Below are 17,682 nucleotides of genomic sequence, written 5' to 3' on the forward strand. Positions count from 1 at the left end.
GTGGCGTATGTGCCTGAGGTTCATTCACACTGTCAAGAGGCCTGGAGCACCCATTCATTCTCTCCTCTTCCTCTCTCTCTCTCTTTCTCTCCCTACCCCTGCTTTCAAATAAATAAAAATATAGAAATAAAAACAGGTTCAAAGGGCTGGGAACATAGCACGGTGCTTGCGAAGCATACATGAAGCCCTCAGGTCAACCCATAGAGCATACTGCAAAAGCAAGCCAAAAGGAACCAGAGATCTAGAAGCTTCTAGCAGGTACGTGGGGCGTGGACAACATCCGGATCACCCCTGGGCTGGCTTGGTCCCACCTGCGGGAGTTGGGCAGGACAAGCCCACCCCTCCTCACACCTCCTTCGCTTTGCCCGGGTAAGAGGACCGCGGGGCACACCCAGGCCGACCTCTGCCCGCTCCTGTTTTGCATTACGGAGCAGACGGCTGGCTCCCGGTGGAGGAGGAATTCTGCTTGGCGCCAGCACCCGGGCGGACCAGCGGGCCGGCCACGTTTCTGCTGTCATACCTCGAGTCCTCCTGACGCCCTTTCGCAGTAAAAACTCCTTTATCCATCCTGGAAAATGTCTCGTTTGCCTCTGCCCTCCGCCCCGTCCTCCCCATGCAGCAGTACAGGAGGTCCTGGCGAGGGAGGGTCTCACCAAAGCCAAAGCGCGCACTCATCTCTCATGCCCAGCCCTGTGGTCTTCCTACGACTCTCTTGACACAGGGAAGAGCCTCACAGCTGTCCCCCTGCCCCAGTGCTTTCCTCCCAGGGCTGCAGAAATGCTGTGGTGTAAAAATGATTCTCGGGCTGGAGGCATGTCTTGGCGGCGAAGGCGTTTGCCTGCAAAGCCCGAGGACCCAGATTCCGTTTCCCAGGACCCACATAGGCCAGATGCACAAGGGGGCGCACGGATCTGGAGTTAATCCTGGTGCGCCCATTCTCTCTCTCTCTCTCTCTCTCTCTCTCTCTCTCTCTCTCTCTCTCTCACACACACACACACACTCTTTGTGCCTCTTTCTCTTTCTCAAATAAATAATGTTAAAAGGATCCTCAACCGGGCATGGTGACACACTCCTGTAATCTCAGCGCTCAGGAAGCAGAGGCAGGAGGATCTGTAGGTAAAGTCCAGCCTAAGCTATGTATTGAGATCTTGTCTCAAAAAGAAGCAAACAAACAAAAACGGAGTTTGAGGCCATCCTGGAACTACAGAGAGAGTTCCAGGGCAGCCTGGGCTAGGATGAGACCCTACCTTAAAAAAAAAAAAAAGATACTTTAAGGGCTAGAGAGATGTTTTAGCGATTAAGATGCTTGCCTCTGAAGCCTAAGGTTTGATTCCTGAGGACCCACATAAGCCAGATGCACAAGGTGGTACATGCATCCAGAGTTCATTTGCAGTGGCTGGAGACCCTGGTACACCCATTCCCTCTCTCTATCTGCCTTTCTCTTGAATAAATAATAAATAAATAAAATATCTTTTTTAAGTTTAAAATTTTTAGGGGCTCGAGAGATGGCTCATTGTTTAAGGAGCTTGCCTGCCAAGCCCAAGGACCCAGGTTCGATTCCCCAGTACCCACATAAAGCCAGATGCAAAAAGTGACACATGTCTGGAGTTTCACTCTTTCTGCCTTTGTCTGTCTCTCTCTCTCAAAGTATATATATATGTATGTATGTGTATATGTATATGTGTATATATATTTTTTATTTTTATTTTTTGGTTTTTTTGAGGGAGGGTCACACTGTTGCCCAGACTGACCTGGGATTCACTACATAGTCCTAGGGTGGCCTTGAACTCACTGTGATCCTCCTACCTCTGCCTCCCGAATGCTGGGATTAAAGGCGTGCGCCACCATGCCTGACTATAATAAATGTTTTTTTAAATTATGATAAAACAAACAGGGTCTGGCACTATTAAAGGCACTTGTTTGCAGAGCCTGACAGTTGGAGTTCGATGCCCCAGTACCCATGTAAAGCCAGATGCACTAAGTGAGGGATGCATCTTGCACTTGGTTTGCAGTGGTAGACAGTCCTGGAAAGCAAGTTTTCTCTTTCTCTCTCTTAAATAACTAAATTAAATAATTAAATTAAAAAACTTTTAATTAAAAAAACAAAGCATTCTCTCCCTTTACAACCCCGCATGGTGCACTCCTCACACTTACACATGAACACAGACTTTAAGTTTCAACAGAAGGGTTTTCATTGGCCACACTTCTCCCCTCCTACCCAAATAGTCTCTCCTCAACTGCTAGTTTGGTTATAGCATTGTACTTATTAAAACTTGAATTAGGGCTGGGGGGCTGGCTGCATGGTTAAGGCGCTTGCCTGCGAAGCCTAAAGACCCACGTTCTACTCTCCAGATCCCACGTTAGTAGACACACAAAGGTGAGGCAAGTGCAAAGTCACAAAATGCCCACTAGGTGGCTCAAGCTTCCGGAGTTCAATGACAGTAGCTGAGATCTGGGCCGATTCTCCCTCCCCCTCTCTCTCTCTCTCTCTCTCTCTCTCTCTCTCTCTCTCTCTCTCTCGCACATACACTCTCTCTAAAATAAATAAATAAAAAGAAAACTTGAATTATTCCATTTCTTTGTCACTTCCTCTCCTATGACAGCATCTGTTCTTTGAACTGGGGCCCATGCTCTTTTGAGCATGACCACTCCAGTGCCTGCGTAAATATCGGCTGAAGTTTCACTCATACAAATGGTCTAGCTGGTCCCTGGATCCTGTCGGGCCCTTCCTTCTGTCTCACACAACTCCTTCAACTCAATTTGTGTTGTGGTTTGTGGGCAAACACTTCCACCAATAGCCTTCTTGCCATGGGGTGGGGGACACTGGTGGCCCACCTCCCTGCTCAAGAGCAGTGTCGTGGAAGCCTGAGGGGGACCACCCGCAGTCCAGACAGTTTCAAGTTGCACAAGTGACTCTTTGGCTATGACCCTTTTGTTTGTTTGATTGTTTGGTTGTTTTTTGTAGGTAGGGCCTCACTCTAGCCCAGGCTGACCTGGAATTCACTATGTAGTCTCAGGGTGGCCTCGAACTCAGGGCGATCCTCTTACCTCAGCCTCCCAAGTGCTGGGATCAAAGGCGTGCCCTGCCACACCCGGCTGCTATGACCCTTTTTAAACCATCAACCCACTCACCATTGCCTCTTGTAGGCTGCCTAACCTACTGGCTTCCTCGGGACAGGAAGTGGGTTAATCCTGCCTGCGAATGACCTTGATCTGGCTTCTGGCCATGTTCACCCCTCCACACGCTCACTTGTCCTTTCCTTCTGGGCTGACTCTGGCAGGTACATAGAGGTGGGGTTCAACCCCAGCACACCCCTGAAACTAGCCAAGGCACAGGGAGCGGGTTATCCTCCCTTCCTGCATTCAGCCAGCAGGTGGGAGAGAATGACTCTAGATCTGTTACCAGGAGTGAGTGAGAAAACGCTTCTAAAGGGCTGCCATTGGGCCTGTCCCACAGCAACTCCTTATGTGTGTGGCACCAGTCAGCATGTGTGAGAGCAGGGTTTCCTACTTTTTAATATTTTATTATTTATGAGAGGTGGGAGGGGAGAGAAAGAGCTGGAGAGATGGCTTAGTGGTTAAGGCATCTGCCTGTGAAGCCCAAGGACCCAGGTTCAATTCCCCAGAACCCATGTAAGCCAGCTGCACAAGGTGGCACATGTGTCTGGAGTTCCTTTGCAGTGGCTGGAGGCCCTGGTGTGGCCATTCTCTCTCTGTCTCTCTTCTCTCTATCTCTCTGCTTGCAAATCAATAAAGAGGGAGGGAGGGAGGGAGGGAGAGAGAGAGAGAGAGAGAGAGAGAGAGAGAGAGAATGGACACACCAGGACCTCTAGCCACTGCAAATGAACTCCAGATGCATACGCCGCCATGTGCGTCTGGCTTAGATGGGATCTGGAGAATTGAACCTGGGCCTTAGGCTTTGCAGGCAAGCACCTTAACCAATAAGCAAGCTCTCCATCCCGGTTTCCTATTTTTTTATGTTAATTTTAAAAAAATATCTTTTAAATTTTTTATTTGCAAGCAGAGAGAGGCAGAGAGAAATGGACATACCAGGGCTTCCAGCCACTGCAAACAAACTCCAGATGCATGTGCCACTGTGCATCTAGCTTTACGTGGGTCCTGGGGAATTGAACACTCAATATCAGGCTTTGCAGGCAAGTGCCTCAACTGATGAGTCACTGGTTGTGTTTCTTTTCTTTGGGGGGGTGGGTGGGGCTTGAGGTAGGGTCTCACTCTAGCCTAGGATGACCTAGAAATCACTATGTAGTCTCAGTCTCAGGCTGGACTCGAACTCACAGTGATCTCCTACCTCAGCCTCTTGAGTGCTAGGATTAAAGGTGTTCACCACCATGCTTAGCAAGGTTTCCTTTTATAGGAAGCCCCTACCCTGCATCCCAGTGCCTTCTAACCAGAGCTTACTGTCTGCGTAGGCCAGACACCCTAGCGTACCCTCATAACTTCCCTGAGATGGCAGCTCCTCCATGGTGAGGGCACAGTGACTGTGTCAGTATCTGGCATCTAACCCGGGGACTTGCCCTATTTTTGTGGGCACCAGTTAGGTCATGGTCAAAGGTGTCTGGGTTTTCTCTAAGGCCTTCTGAACTACCGGCCACGTCCGTGAAAGAGGCCCAATGTGAGCTAACAACCCGGATCGCTGGAGAAAGATGTTGTCCAAGTTCTGGTTTGAGGGATGTGTTAGCCACTTGCTTCCGTAAAAACAGTAGCATTAAGCTGACCCACGTCTCCATGCACACCCGTGGTGGCATCTGCACCCGTCCCTCCCACACAAGGTGGGAAGTAAAGAACTTCAATTTTATTTATTACTTGATTTTTTGAGAGTATAGAACTTTTAAATTTGACATTGTCAGGAAGCAAATGCAGGGCATTTGTGGGAATGAGGATGGAGAATGGCCCCTCCCAAGCTACTGTTCACACAGCCACCGTGAGCATGCCAAGATGTGGGCCATGGCTCTGCCTCTCTCCCACTTCCCACGTCCTAAGCATTTCTCGCACACTAGGTTGAGTAGACAGAGAAAGAAAACATGGTTGGTAAATCAGCATTTTTTTATATTCACTAAGAGCAAGCCTTTCAACATCCCCTGTGGGTTGTATGGCCCTCATTCTACCACTGAGACAGATTCTTTTGTTTTTGTTTCTTTTTGGTTTTGGTTTCTCAAGGTACGGTCTCACTCTGGACCTGGAATTCATGAACCCTAGCCCAGCATATTCTTTTTTATTAATATTTATTTATTTATGAGAGAGGTAGATATAGAGAGAGACTGGGCACACCAGGGCTTCTAGCCAATACAAATAAAATCCCAACACACGCTCCACCTTGTACATCTGGCTTATGTGGGTACTGAGGAATCGAACATGGGTCCTTAGGCTTTGCAGGCAAGTGCCTTAACTGCCAAGCCATCTCTCCTGCCCCTGAGTTTTATTCATGAGAAAAGACAGGGGCTGAGCGTGTTGGCACGTGCCTTTAATCCCAGCACTCGGGAGGCAGAGGTAGGAGGATCACCGTGAGTTTGAAGCCACCCTGAGACATAGTGAATTCCAGGTCAGCCTGGACTAGAGTGAAACCCTACCCTGAAAAACAAAAACAAAACTAAACCATATATATATATATATATATATATATATATATATATATATATATATATGGAGTCATGTGTGTAGTGGAGACCAGTATGCCGCTTGGGAAGGTGTGGTAAGAATTTAGGGGTTAGGGCTGAGGGGATGGCTCTGTTTAATGCACTTGCTTACAAAGCCTGCCAGCCCAGATTCAACTCCCCAGTACCCATGTAAAGTTAGACACAAAAAGTGGCACATGCATCTGGTGTTTTTTTGCAGAGACAACAGACTCTGGCATGCCCATAAACCCAAACACATATACACACACATACATGCACACACATATGCACACGTGCACACACACATGCTCAAATAAAAATTTTTAAAAAATTAGGTACTAGGACATGTGATAGAAGGCTGGAGAGATGGTTTAGTGGTTAAGGTGGTTGCCTGCAAAGCCCAAGAACCCATGTTCGATATCTTTTCAGATCCTACGTAAGCCAGATGCACAAAGGTGAGGCAAATGCAAGGTTGCACATGCCCACCAGGTGACGTAAATATCTGGAGTTTGATTGTAGTGGCTGAGGCCCTGGCACACCACTTCTACCCAGTGCTGGTATGACAGCATGTGAGAGAACGCCAGCATCTAAGGGAAAACATACAGAAGCACACTGGGAAATAACGCAGGTCTGTCTGCAGTGTAGTGTGAAGTGGGGTAAATGGACAGGTATGGTTATGTCCTAACTTTGACAACATGTTATTGAGACCTCATTTGGGGAAAGGAATTTTGCAGATGCGAATAAGTTCAAGGTTTCAAGGTGTACTTATCCTGGGTTTTCTTTTTTATTATTTATGTATTTATTTATTTATTTGCAAACACCAAGAGAGAGAGAGACAGAGAGACAGAGACAGAGAGAACAGATACACCAGGGTCTCCAGCCACTGCAAACAAACTCCAGATGCATGCACCGCTATGTGTATCTGGCTTATGTGGGCACTGGGGAATCAAACCGGGCTCCTTGGGCTTTACAGGCAAGCACCTTAACAGCTGAACCATCTCTCCAGCCCCGCTCTGGGTTTTCTGAGTGGGTCCCGAACCTCTAATGGGCGTCCTTCTTCAGGGAAAGAGGAGGAGGAGGCAACACGGGAGGCAGCTGTGTGAACAGAGGCCCACGCTGCTCACTGTTGAGGCTCACTTACTCTTCACATCCCAGATAACCCCAAAAGGTCATGTTTGGGCTACCTGACATGAGGCTGGGCATGAGGACATGAGCTTTGCTGTCCTCTGCCTCCCGGCTCCACTGCTGTCTCTTTGACCCTGCCACAGAGAGGTCACACCATACCCCTCTAAAGCCAGGGGCATATTGGTAGAGGTAAGGACGGGGGACGTGGAGCGAGGCAGGAAGGACTGACAGCCTTGAAAGCAGCCAACAGAGAAGGGAGTCATGCACTAGAACCCTGGATAGGCATGAAAGGGTCACTCTTCAAGTTCTGAGAAGGAAGGTCCTTCCTTAACCTCTCCGTCTCCTCCATCTCGCCATCCCCCCTAAAACTCAGGCACAGCGAGGGAAGAACCCGGCCACAGTACTCTCCCCGTTCCGCCAGGCTGGGGTTAGACACTTGGACTCCTGAGTCTGTACAAGTGCACAGGCTGCCCATGGCCCTGGAGCACTGCGGAGGGGAGCCAGCCGGAGCCAAGCCCCAGCAGAGAGGCCCCCTGGCTACGCCACATCCTTCCCAGACCACATCTGGAATTGTGCAAAAACAGTCTGTCCTCTCTGAGGGTGGCCCAGCAGCGGTGTCCAGAACACCCCAATAGGCTCCTGATGGCCTTCAGCAAGCCGTAGTGCCAAAGCGTCTGCTTCTGTATGTCCCCGTGCCCCATGCCCTCACACGGCCGCGCATCCTCCTTACTAACGCGTGCGGACGCTGCTGCAGAAGCTGTGACGCTCTCTGGAGGAAGAAGCAGTACGCACTGCAGGTTCCCTGGAGCACCAAATTCCTCCAACATTTGCCACAAGGACACGGCGACGGTCAGCAAGACCAGCAGGTGGGTACAAAACTGTAAGAGCAAGCTGGGCGTGGTGGCGCTCGCCTTTAACCCCAGCACTCGGGAGGCAGAGGTAGGAGGATCGCTGTGAGTTCTAGGCCACCTTGAGACTATATAGTGAGTTCTAGGTCAGCCTGGACTACAGTGAGACCCTACCTCGAAAAAACAAAACTTAAAAAAAAAAAAACAAAAGTAAAAGCAGGTGGCGAGGAAAAGGCCAGGGGATGGAGGAGATAAAGTAAAATCAAATGTTGGATTCTAATGTGTCAAGAGCCTAGGACAACATAGACGGTGTCTTCTCTTCCTTTCTATTCTGTGCTTGGGGCCTCTCTGGACCACACTCAGGTAACATCAGGTATGCGTCCCTGCTATGTGAACCTTTCCTAAGGAGACACGAACAAGTCTACTCACCACAGACAATGCAGCAATGGGAAACAAAGAAACGATTTCACGTATGTGTAGCATGGTGGGCCAGTGAGTTTAATGGAGGTTACTTATGGGAGTGTGGGTGAGGGATCACTTCCAGGAGCACAGGCGACTCAGGGGTGGCTACCCTGCTGCAGAAAATGTCTCATGCCAGTTCCCTTAGTAATTATGCCTGTCCTTCCTTGATTGTCTGCCAGTTCCTGATAGGCATAGGGACTTCAGGTAGCAACAACCCAATGTCCCCAAAGGCTCAAAGGAACAAGTAGCGGGGCGGGCATGGTGGCGCATGCCTTTAATTCCAGCATTCCAGAAGCAGATGTAGAAGGATCACCATGAGTTTGAGGCCACCCTGAGACTACATAGTGAATGCCAGGTCAGCCTGAGCTAGAATGAGACCCTGACTCGAAAAAACTGAAGGCAAAAAAAAAAAAAAAAAAGGAACCAGTCCATCGGGGAATGGTTTTCCTCATCACCTCAGGTTCTGCAGCCTTTGTCTCAAGGAGGCTGAAGCAGGTGCCTTGCTCAGGGTCTCCACCACTCACCCATGCCACAGAGTGCAGCAGGGCACGCCCTGGGGTGCCCTCCACAGACACCCCACCTTTGGGCGGAGCAGCCTTGGTGGCACGTCTTTCCACCCATCCTAGCAGGGGCATCGTAACTGCCCCCGCAGCAGCAAGAACTCATGCCACTCCAAACCCCAAACCACGCAGGGACGGGCGGCCATGCTGGGCTTGCCCTGAGGGGTTTTCCACCCCCACCACCCCCACACTGCTTAGCTTTGCCTCATTACCCAAAGGGTAGACACCATAAGGGCTTCTCCCTTGTTCCTCTTTGGCTCTGTCCTGCCTCACGTCTGGATGCCAAGTACTGTGTGGACTTTTTTTCTGAGGAGATAGGAGCAAATGTCCACTTACCTCAGATCGTGACAGAAACCAAGAAACAATTTCATACAGGTTTAACTTGGTGGGCCAGTGAGTTAAATTGGGGTGACTTATGGGACCCCAGGCGACTTACGGAAATGTCTCTCAGCAAAGGTTAACCGCCTCTGTCTGCTCAGGGTGGAGGGAGCCTCGTGAGACCCTCCGTCCTAGCAACCACCATCGAGACACCCTTGGAGGGGGTGCCACCTTAGGAGCCCCTCTCTCCTAGCAACTGTCTGTAATCCTTGGGGGGTGAGCCATGGGGCCTCCTAAGCCCGCCCATCCCCGCTCCATGGCAGAGTTCATGTGCCTGATCGGGTGCAGGTCTCCTTCAGGTACTCACAGCTGCTGACAGTTCAAGGAGGGAACGGCCATGCCGTACCCAGAGGATCGCATTCCGCAGCCCGTTCCCTAAACCCACGATGCCCACCCAGCAAGCCCCGGCCAACAGTGTACTTGCCACCTCGCGTTCCTGAACAACTAGAGGACCGCTGGAAGGCGGGTCAAGCATCATTTTATTGCAGTGCTATCGGGCAGATCCTGTTTGGGGGATCTGATGGTCCAGTTAAGCACATCAAGGTGTTGTGTGGGTTTTTTGGTGAATGGAACATTACTGCTTAGATTTGGACTGAAGTTTCAAATGGTTTAGTGACGGGCATTGCTTAAAAAGTTAAATAATTTGCTTTTTAAAACAGCATTTAGAAGCCGGGCGTGGTGGCGCATGCCTTTAATCCCAGCGTTAGGGAGGCAGAGGTAGGAGGATCCCCGTGGGTTTGAGGCCACCCTGAGACTACAGAGTGAATTCCAGGTCAGCCTGTGCTAGAGTGAGACCCTACCTCGAAAAACAAAAGACAAAACAAAAAAGCGTTTAGAGTGTCCACCAGTAGATGGACACGTGTGGCTGTCCAAAGCAAACCTGCCTTCCCCAGGTCTCACATCCCAAGTATTGCCATTCTTGCAGGTAGAGTTAATGCACACTTTGGCTGCAGACACACAAGCCAGTAGAGAATGAAGCCCCCACACAGTCCAGGTATTATTTGATGGCCCTATTGTTCTCCATTGTATTTAACTGGACTCCTTCCTAAGTGAAGTACAAGACTGACAACATGCAGCCAACCTTCCTTCTGCCCCGGTCAAATGTGGCAGAGGGCTGGGAAAACCATTCTTTCACTGTGTACTGTCAAGATGGCCCCGGGAAAAACCAAACTCCTACACGAAATACGTGGGATTCAAATAACTATCTTTCTAATTCCCCCTCACTATCTTGCTATAATCTAACTGCATTCCACTAAAGATAACTTTGCGTGAGATTTTTTTGTCTTTAATGAGGGGGGGGGGAATATATTGGTGTGCCGGGGCCTCCAGCCACTGTAGCCGAACTCCAGGCACGTGAACCGCCTAGTGCGCATATGTGACCTTGTGCCCCCTTCTGTGTCTGGCTTACGTGGAATCTGGAGAGTTGGACATGGGTCCTTAGGCTTTGCAGGCAACTGCCTTAAATGATAAGCCATCCCTCCAGCCCTAAATATAAATTTTAATATGAGAGGGTTCTCAAAACAAACAAACAAACAAAAAAAAAACAGAGGACTCCATGTGGTTCCACAGTAGAAATAGCCTCTTCTATTTTATTTATAATCTCTCAAAGGTAGTAAAGCTGCATTTTGAGTTTTTTTCCTCAGTCTACGGAGAGTTCACGCTATCACTCCTCAGTGTGGAGTTGCACAGCAGCATCGATGACTGGCAGAACTTGCACCCCAAAGTTTAGGGGTTCAAAACATAGGAGTCCTGTTTAAGCTAGGCTGAGAACCTGTGGATATGTGAGAAGAACATTTACCACCATATTTGAGTATTCCTTTTCACTGTCAGACCATTTCTCCCTTGCCTGACAGTGTAGGACACATTTCCAACCACTTGTCAATCCTTGTGGAAGATTGTTTCCGTGATCTTTGCTGGCAGGTCACAGAAAACAGGTAAAAAGTCCTTGGAAATATACGTTGAATAGGGATGGTTCACCATTGTACGTGAACATAACCTGAATGTTTTTAAAAATTTATTTATTTGAGAGAAAGTGGCGGAGAGAGAGAAGAGAGAGAAAGAGAGAGAATGGGCACGCCAGGGCCTCCAGACACACTGCAAATGATCTCCAGGCGCATGCACCCCCTTGTGCATCTGGCTTACGTGGGTCCTGGAGAATTGAACCAGGATCCTTTGGCTTTGCAGGCAAACACCTTAACCGCTAAGCTATCTTTCTAGCCCTTCAATATTTTATATTTTACTTATTTATTTGAGAGAGAGGGAGAGGGAGAATGGGCGTGTCAGGGCTTCCAGCCCCTGCAAATGAACTCCAGATGCATGCGCCCCCTTGTGCACCTGGCTTATGTGGGTCCTGGGGAGTCAAACCTGGATCCTTCAGCTTTGCTGGCAAGTGCCTTAATTGCTAAGTCATCTCTCCAGGCCGGGAATGTTTTCTAATCCAAATAAAACAACAAACCTGTTGCTAGGTAGGAAATAGCACAAGGATATAAACTATAAGTTTATAAGTTAGAAAGTTTATAACTTTCCAAATGGAAAGTTGAGATAATTAAACAAAACTAATTTCCACCTGCCTTTGTGAGCCACTTTCATTCAGATGCCATCATCTGATGAGTATGCAAAACATTCCTTCGTCCCTTCATAATGTGTGGATCCTAATGACATGGCATTCATTTGTCCTTGATCCCAAGCACAGAGCTGGCACTCGGTAAAGGCTGGGTGGGTATGTTGTATTAGAGGTACGAAGGCATACTGGTATCTGAAGAGAAATTTATATCATTCTCCTAAAAAGCCTGTCGTAGGAAGGAGATGGCACCCCGTGGAAAGCAGAGGCTCCCACTGGCCACACCCTCTGTAGAAGCCGGAGCTGGAATGTGGGTCCCTCTGCACCTTCAGCCAGTTCTTCCCGGTCTAAGGCTCTGGTCACCCCAGTTACACCTCCATCTTCGTGAAGTGTGTGCGCATGAACTTGAGTAAGCGCAGCTACAGCCACACAGGCTAAGGATGCTTCTGCCCTTTCTTTAACTTCCGTCTCTCTTTCTGATAGTAAAAAGAAAGGGTCCCTTGCAATGAGGAAAACGTGGGAGAGGCCTAACCTGTGTGTGACCGCTGTGGCCCGTGACCTAGCCTGCGGGGGCAGAGCCTTCAGTTCTCTCTGTAAAGGGCCCTTTAGATCTAGCTCAGTCTTCACAAAGGTTTTTCTAAAAGACAATCTTTTGAATAACAATAATATTCAGTCAGTCATATTCTTCTCACTCATGATCACCTGGGCAAGTGTGTAAAAGGCATATTAAGGGTTTTTTTTTTTTTTTTCCCAACTGTGCAAGCTGACAATCTCAGCCATTAAAGTCACACTTACTTTTTAAGAACTATGAACTCTTTACTGGATTTTGGTGTATTTTTAGAAAATAGATTGAAGCATAGTATTTGAAGTTGCTTTAAACGTTTAGATGAGCTGGGCGTGGTGGCGCATGCCTCTAATCCCAGCACCCGGGAGAGGTAGGAGGACCACTGTGAGTTCAAGGCCACCCTGAGACTACATAGTGGATTCCAGGTCAGCCTGGGCCAGAGTGAGAAACTACCTCAAAAAAAAAAAAAAAAAAAAAAAAAAGTTTAGATGATAAAATACATGTACTTTTTCTAGTTTATGATCCCTTCCCCCTAAATTATCTCTATTATTATTAATATGCATTTGGTCTGTTGTATCTTACTAGATTCGAAGTAATTATTTATTTACTTATTTATTTGCAAGCAGAGACAGAGAGAAAGAGGAGAGTGAGTACACCCGGGCCTCCGGCCACTGCAAATGAACTCCAGGCCCATGCGCCACTTTGTGCAGGTCAGCCTGGGACACAGCAAAACCCTACCTCGGAAAACAAAATCAAACAAACAAAAACGAGTTTTTAAACAGATGTGTGCCTCAGAAGAGATGAAGAGTAAACATTTCCCACACATAGTAAAAGGTGCAACCGTCTATAAAACAAGTATCATGGGCTGGAGAGATGGCTTGGCGGTTAAGCGCTTGCCTGTGAAGCCTAAGGACCCCGGTTCGAGGCTCGGTTCCCCAGGTCCCACGTTAGCCAGATGCACAAGGGGGCGCACGCGTCTGGAGTTCGTTTGCAGTGGCTGGAGGCCCTGGCACGCCCAGTCTCTCTCTCTTTCTCTCACTGTCAGTCTCAAATAAATAAATAAAAATACCAAACAATAAATAAATAAAAATTCTGTAATCATTTAAAGCGTAAATGACTTTCGTCACAGTAATCATCTATATGGTTGCTTTGGGAAGGCCATTCTGAAATAGATTTTTTTTTTAATTCTATGAAGAATTGCTTAATAAAGAAATTGCTCAGAGCACGCATCTCACTGCAGTGAAACTCAGGTGACTTGCTGAACCAAACAGCCTCCCTGCCAGCCCTCTGCTAGGCAGATACTCACAAAACCAGCGCGTCAGTAACCCAGGGCTATCCTCAAAGCCGGTCAGTAGTGTGTGAAATCGCTCCAGATTACATGGGGCCGGTTCAGGTGGTGGGGGGAAAAAAGCAAGTGTCTTCTGGGGAGTGGGACAAGCACCCATCCACAACACAGACCTCTGCTGCTGTGAGGGCGCCCTGCGGTTTTCAAGAGATGCCTCTTCAACAAACGGGCACCCTCAGTGCACCTGATCATTAGAAAAGCCTCCCTAGGGCTGGAGAGATGGTTTGGCTATTAAGGCACTTATAAAACCAAAGGACTCAGGTTCAATCCCCCAGGACCCACGTAATGCACAAGGTAGAGCATGTGTCTGGAGTTCGTTTGCAGTGGCTAGAGGCCTTGACACGCCCACTCTTTCTACCTGCCTCTTTCTTGTTCTCTCTCTCTCTTAAATAAATACATAAATATAATAATAATAATAAAGAAAATCATCCCTAGCTAAGCTCTGACTGAACACACACCTACTTCTAAAGAAGTGACCCTGGTTTTAAGCAGTCCGCGATTCCACTCTCTCCCACCCCTCTACCCATGGAGGAGAATTTCAGATCCTCAAACCTCCACCCCTCCCCATTTTAAGAGTTTTCAAATCAACACTGGGCATGCTGGTAGGCTCCTAATGTCCCAGCTATGCGGGAGACTAAAGCAAGAAAAGTGTCTCAGGCCAGCCCAGCAATATAGTCAAGGCCCAGGTCAAAAAGCAAACAAACAAAACGTTTTGGAGCTATACCCTGCTTCTGCCTTCTCAAGGGCAGGGGCTCTCTGTACACGCATCCCTTCTCGTAAGGTATATGTACAATCTAATAACATCAGGCTGGAGAGGTGGCTTTGCGGTTAAGGAGCTTGCCTGCAAAGCCAAAGGACTCAGGTTCGATTCCCCAGATCTCATGTAAGCCAGCTGCACACGGTGGCACATGCGTCTGGAGTTCTTTTACAAAGAATGAAGGCCCTTTCTCTCTCTGTGTCTGCCTCTTTCTCTCTCAAATAAATAAATAAACAATAAAAGCCGGGTGTGGTGGCGCATACCTTTAATCCCAGCACTCGGGAGGCAGAGGTAGGACGATTGCCATGAGTTCAAGGCCACCCTGAGATGACAGAGTTAATTCCAGGTCAGCCTGGACCAGAGTGAGACCCTACCTCGAAAAACCAATAAATAAATAAATAAATAAATAAAAAACAAAAAATAAAAACCATGTTAAAAATAGCTTTAATCATATAATCTGATAAAATCTCTCAACACCTTAAACATAAATCAATTAGAACTTCCCCAATCATATGCTCATATATGCAATAGGACGCCCTGGTGAACCCAAAATGCCTGCTTTTCCCTTTTTGTGGGGATAGAAGCTGGGGGTGGGGAGATTACTGGGAGGTGGAAGCTGGGGGGCGGTAAACCTACCAATTGCAGACTTAGCTACAAAAGCTGGAAAGGGATCTTACTGCCATAGCAAATTCAGTAAGAGCGCCAAGCGACAGCTATGCTTTCTACAGAAGACTGGCATGTTTTGGACTTTTCAGGAGCTTTCTTGCTTAACGACAGCGTGGTGGAATCTATGAACTGACACTCTCAGACACTGGGGACCGGACAGAATCGCCACCGAAAGCCTATAGAGTGTCACTGTGTCACCCCCAGCCCTCCTCGGTTTCTACCTGCTAGCAGAAATGATATTGCAATAAAACACATCACAGTCACGTTATAATCAACTGGATAGAAAATGTAAGTAGAAACTCAAGAAAGCTTAGGTAGAATCCTCAGGAATTATCTTTAACCCATGTGGTGATGCATATTCAAAAAGACCCCAGCATGTGAAAATACCTCGGCTTTCCAGAAAACGACAGAAAGAATAGGCGTTGAAATTTGGAGAATGTCATCCAATGCAAAAGACAGGAAGAGGCTTGACTTAGGGGTGCATCTTTGTCTGCAGACCCAGCAAGACAGACTGCGCAGAGGCTGGGAGAAGGTGAATCACGAGAGAGGTGCTAAGCCACAAAGCAAAAGAAAGCACTGACGACCAAAATTCGTTTCAACTTTTATTATGAATGTCCAAAGTGACGGCATACTGTGGAGGTGTTGCGTTCTCACTGATTAAATTTCAAGAGACCAAGGACTAAAGCATCCCAAGCATTTTTAATTTGTGACAGACAAAAAAAATAAAATAAAATAAAACAAAAATAAATAAATCTTTCAAGTGTAAGGGGTGCTCATATTTGAGTTTTTGCAGGTACTGTGCACGGTGATAATTTTCAGAACACACGTCTAGGCTGGGCTCTTGTAGTGACTTTCACAGCCATGTCTGCCTGAATAAGAAGTTCATTCGCAGTGCACTTCGAAAGCATGCCACGACGCCATGGAGCGAGCCTGACCATTGTCATTTTCTTCCCACCTGGGTATCTGCCGCCGGTACAATGGGACGGGAAGGCTGGATCAGAACTACTCGGGATACTATTTTGAACCTTGGATTTTCTCAGGGCTACATTAGAATTTTCTTAAAAAAAAAGAAAGAAAGAAAGAAAGAAAGAAAGAAAGAAAAGAAAACGTACAACCTTCAGTGATTGAGAGTGTCCAGTGAGATGGCTGTGGATAATGGGCAGAAGCTGTGGGCCAAGGCGCTACACAGTGTATGCCTACTACGTTCAAAGGAAGAGGAAAAAAAAAAGAAAAAGAAAAACGCAGCGGAGGTGTGTTAATGTTCCGGTTCTGGCCACCTGTAGTCCCGACACAATCTGACTGTCCCCAGGGGTTTCGGCTCTCTGTCCTTCCCATCACGCACTGGAGAGCGCTACAGGTGGAGACTGTCCACTGCGTTTCCAGTCAGTTCTGGGCAGCGGGAGTGTCTCTGTCACGCGCAATACTGTTCGTCGGAGTGGATCTTGAAAAAAAGAACTATGGACTAGAAACTCATAGAGTTTGTGTTTAAAATTTATAAAATTAAACCTGCTCCGGCAGGTAATACGGGGAGGCATGCTTGCAACCTCGGGGTTCAGTGAGAGCCAAGGCCCGGGAGCACGGAGCGGCGGGCTCCTCTCAACGCCTCCTGAAACCAGATCCGATGTGACGCCCATTAGAACTCTGATGCACGTCTGTCTCACTTATTTCTACAAGGCCTGGGACACGGGAAGCTGCCAGGACTTCATTCATCATCTTGCCTGTTGACAAAAGGAACAATAACTGGTCATCACTGATCAATGGAATTACTTCTCCTAGATTTTTTTGTTTTTTTCCCAAGATACTTCCTAAGGAAGAGCCGCTGTCATGACCATAGCACACGTTGCAATGCGTGACGGCTCTCTGCGCTCAGAAGTGCCACGTCGTCTTCCAGTGGAGCAGGAAGCCCCCCAGTATCTGTTTCTCCTCCATGCAGGGGTGCTCGGAGGGTGCCCTGCCCTGACGTCACTGCCACACCTCCGCCGTTGGAGACGCAGTCCCCTGACCTTGCTGAGCCTCAGCTGTTTCACATTCAGATTATGAAGCCTCTGACCGAGGCTCTCTAAGAAGGCACCGAGGCGAACTTTTACCAGGGTCACGCACGCCTGCCCTGCCGGCTCCTTTACGGCACGACCGCAGTAACGGTGCCCGTGCGTGGCGGTGGGTAGGCTTTACAAAATCCTTCCACCTGGATGCCAGCTCGCCTTCCAGGGAATCGCCAAAGCATCTGAAGTCAATTAAAATCTGAAAAGGAGCCGGGCGTGGCAGTGCACGCCTTCAAACCCAGCACTGGGGAGGCAGAGGTAGGAGGATTGCTGTGAGTTCGAGGCCACCCTGAGACTACACAGTGAATTCCAGGTCAGCCTGGGCTAGAGTGACACCCTACCTCGAAAAAAACGACAACAACAACAAAAAATCTGCAAAGGAGGCCGAGAGAATGGCGAATGTAGGAGCGAGAGGGTGGGCAGGAGCCATTCAACTGTGCATGGGATGGGGGCTCATGCGACCCTCTCCTCCAGAGGGGCTGTTAGCACTTAATGGTAGCTGGGGGAGAGGAAGTCATGTTCCTTAGGGGTGTGGCCACTGGTCAGTTGCCCGTACTTCAGTAAATAGATTTGCCGGCAAGCTACCCTAACTGAATTCATTAAGTCACACACACATCCACATGCATACACCGTGAAAACAAGAAGAGGATTAGTTGAGAAAAAGGAGCTTAACCTGAATAGGAGGCGGACAAGAGAAAGAAATGGAGGGGATGAATGCGATCAAAATACATTTTATGGGCA

At 48.2% G+C, this 17,682-nt stretch overlaps 1 protein-coding gene across 2 annotated transcripts in view; it reads right to left on the minus strand.

Annotated features, from left to right (window-relative positions):
* The window catches only part of Scaf8 (SR-related CTD associated factor 8), a 214,537-nt gene that overhangs the window by 28,373 nt on the left and 168,482 nt on the right, over positions 1–17,682 (minus strand). The window contains exon 22 of one of the 2 annotated variants that reach the window (XM_045158858.1): positions 16,013–16,617. The exons of the other annotated variant lie outside the window; for it this stretch is intronic. The gene's annotated coding sequence lies outside the window, so the exon portion shown is untranslated. Of the gene's footprint in view, positions 1–16,012; positions 16,618–17,682 lie in introns of those variants that run through there. 2 annotated transcript variants of the gene reach the window in all.

This window comes from Jaculus jaculus, chromosome 9 (assembly GCF_020740685.1).
Source record: "Jaculus jaculus isolate mJacJac1 chromosome 9, mJacJac1.mat.Y.cur, whole genome shotgun sequence".
Taxonomy (NCBI): Eukaryota; Metazoa; Chordata; class Mammalia; order Rodentia; family Dipodidae; genus Jaculus; species Jaculus jaculus.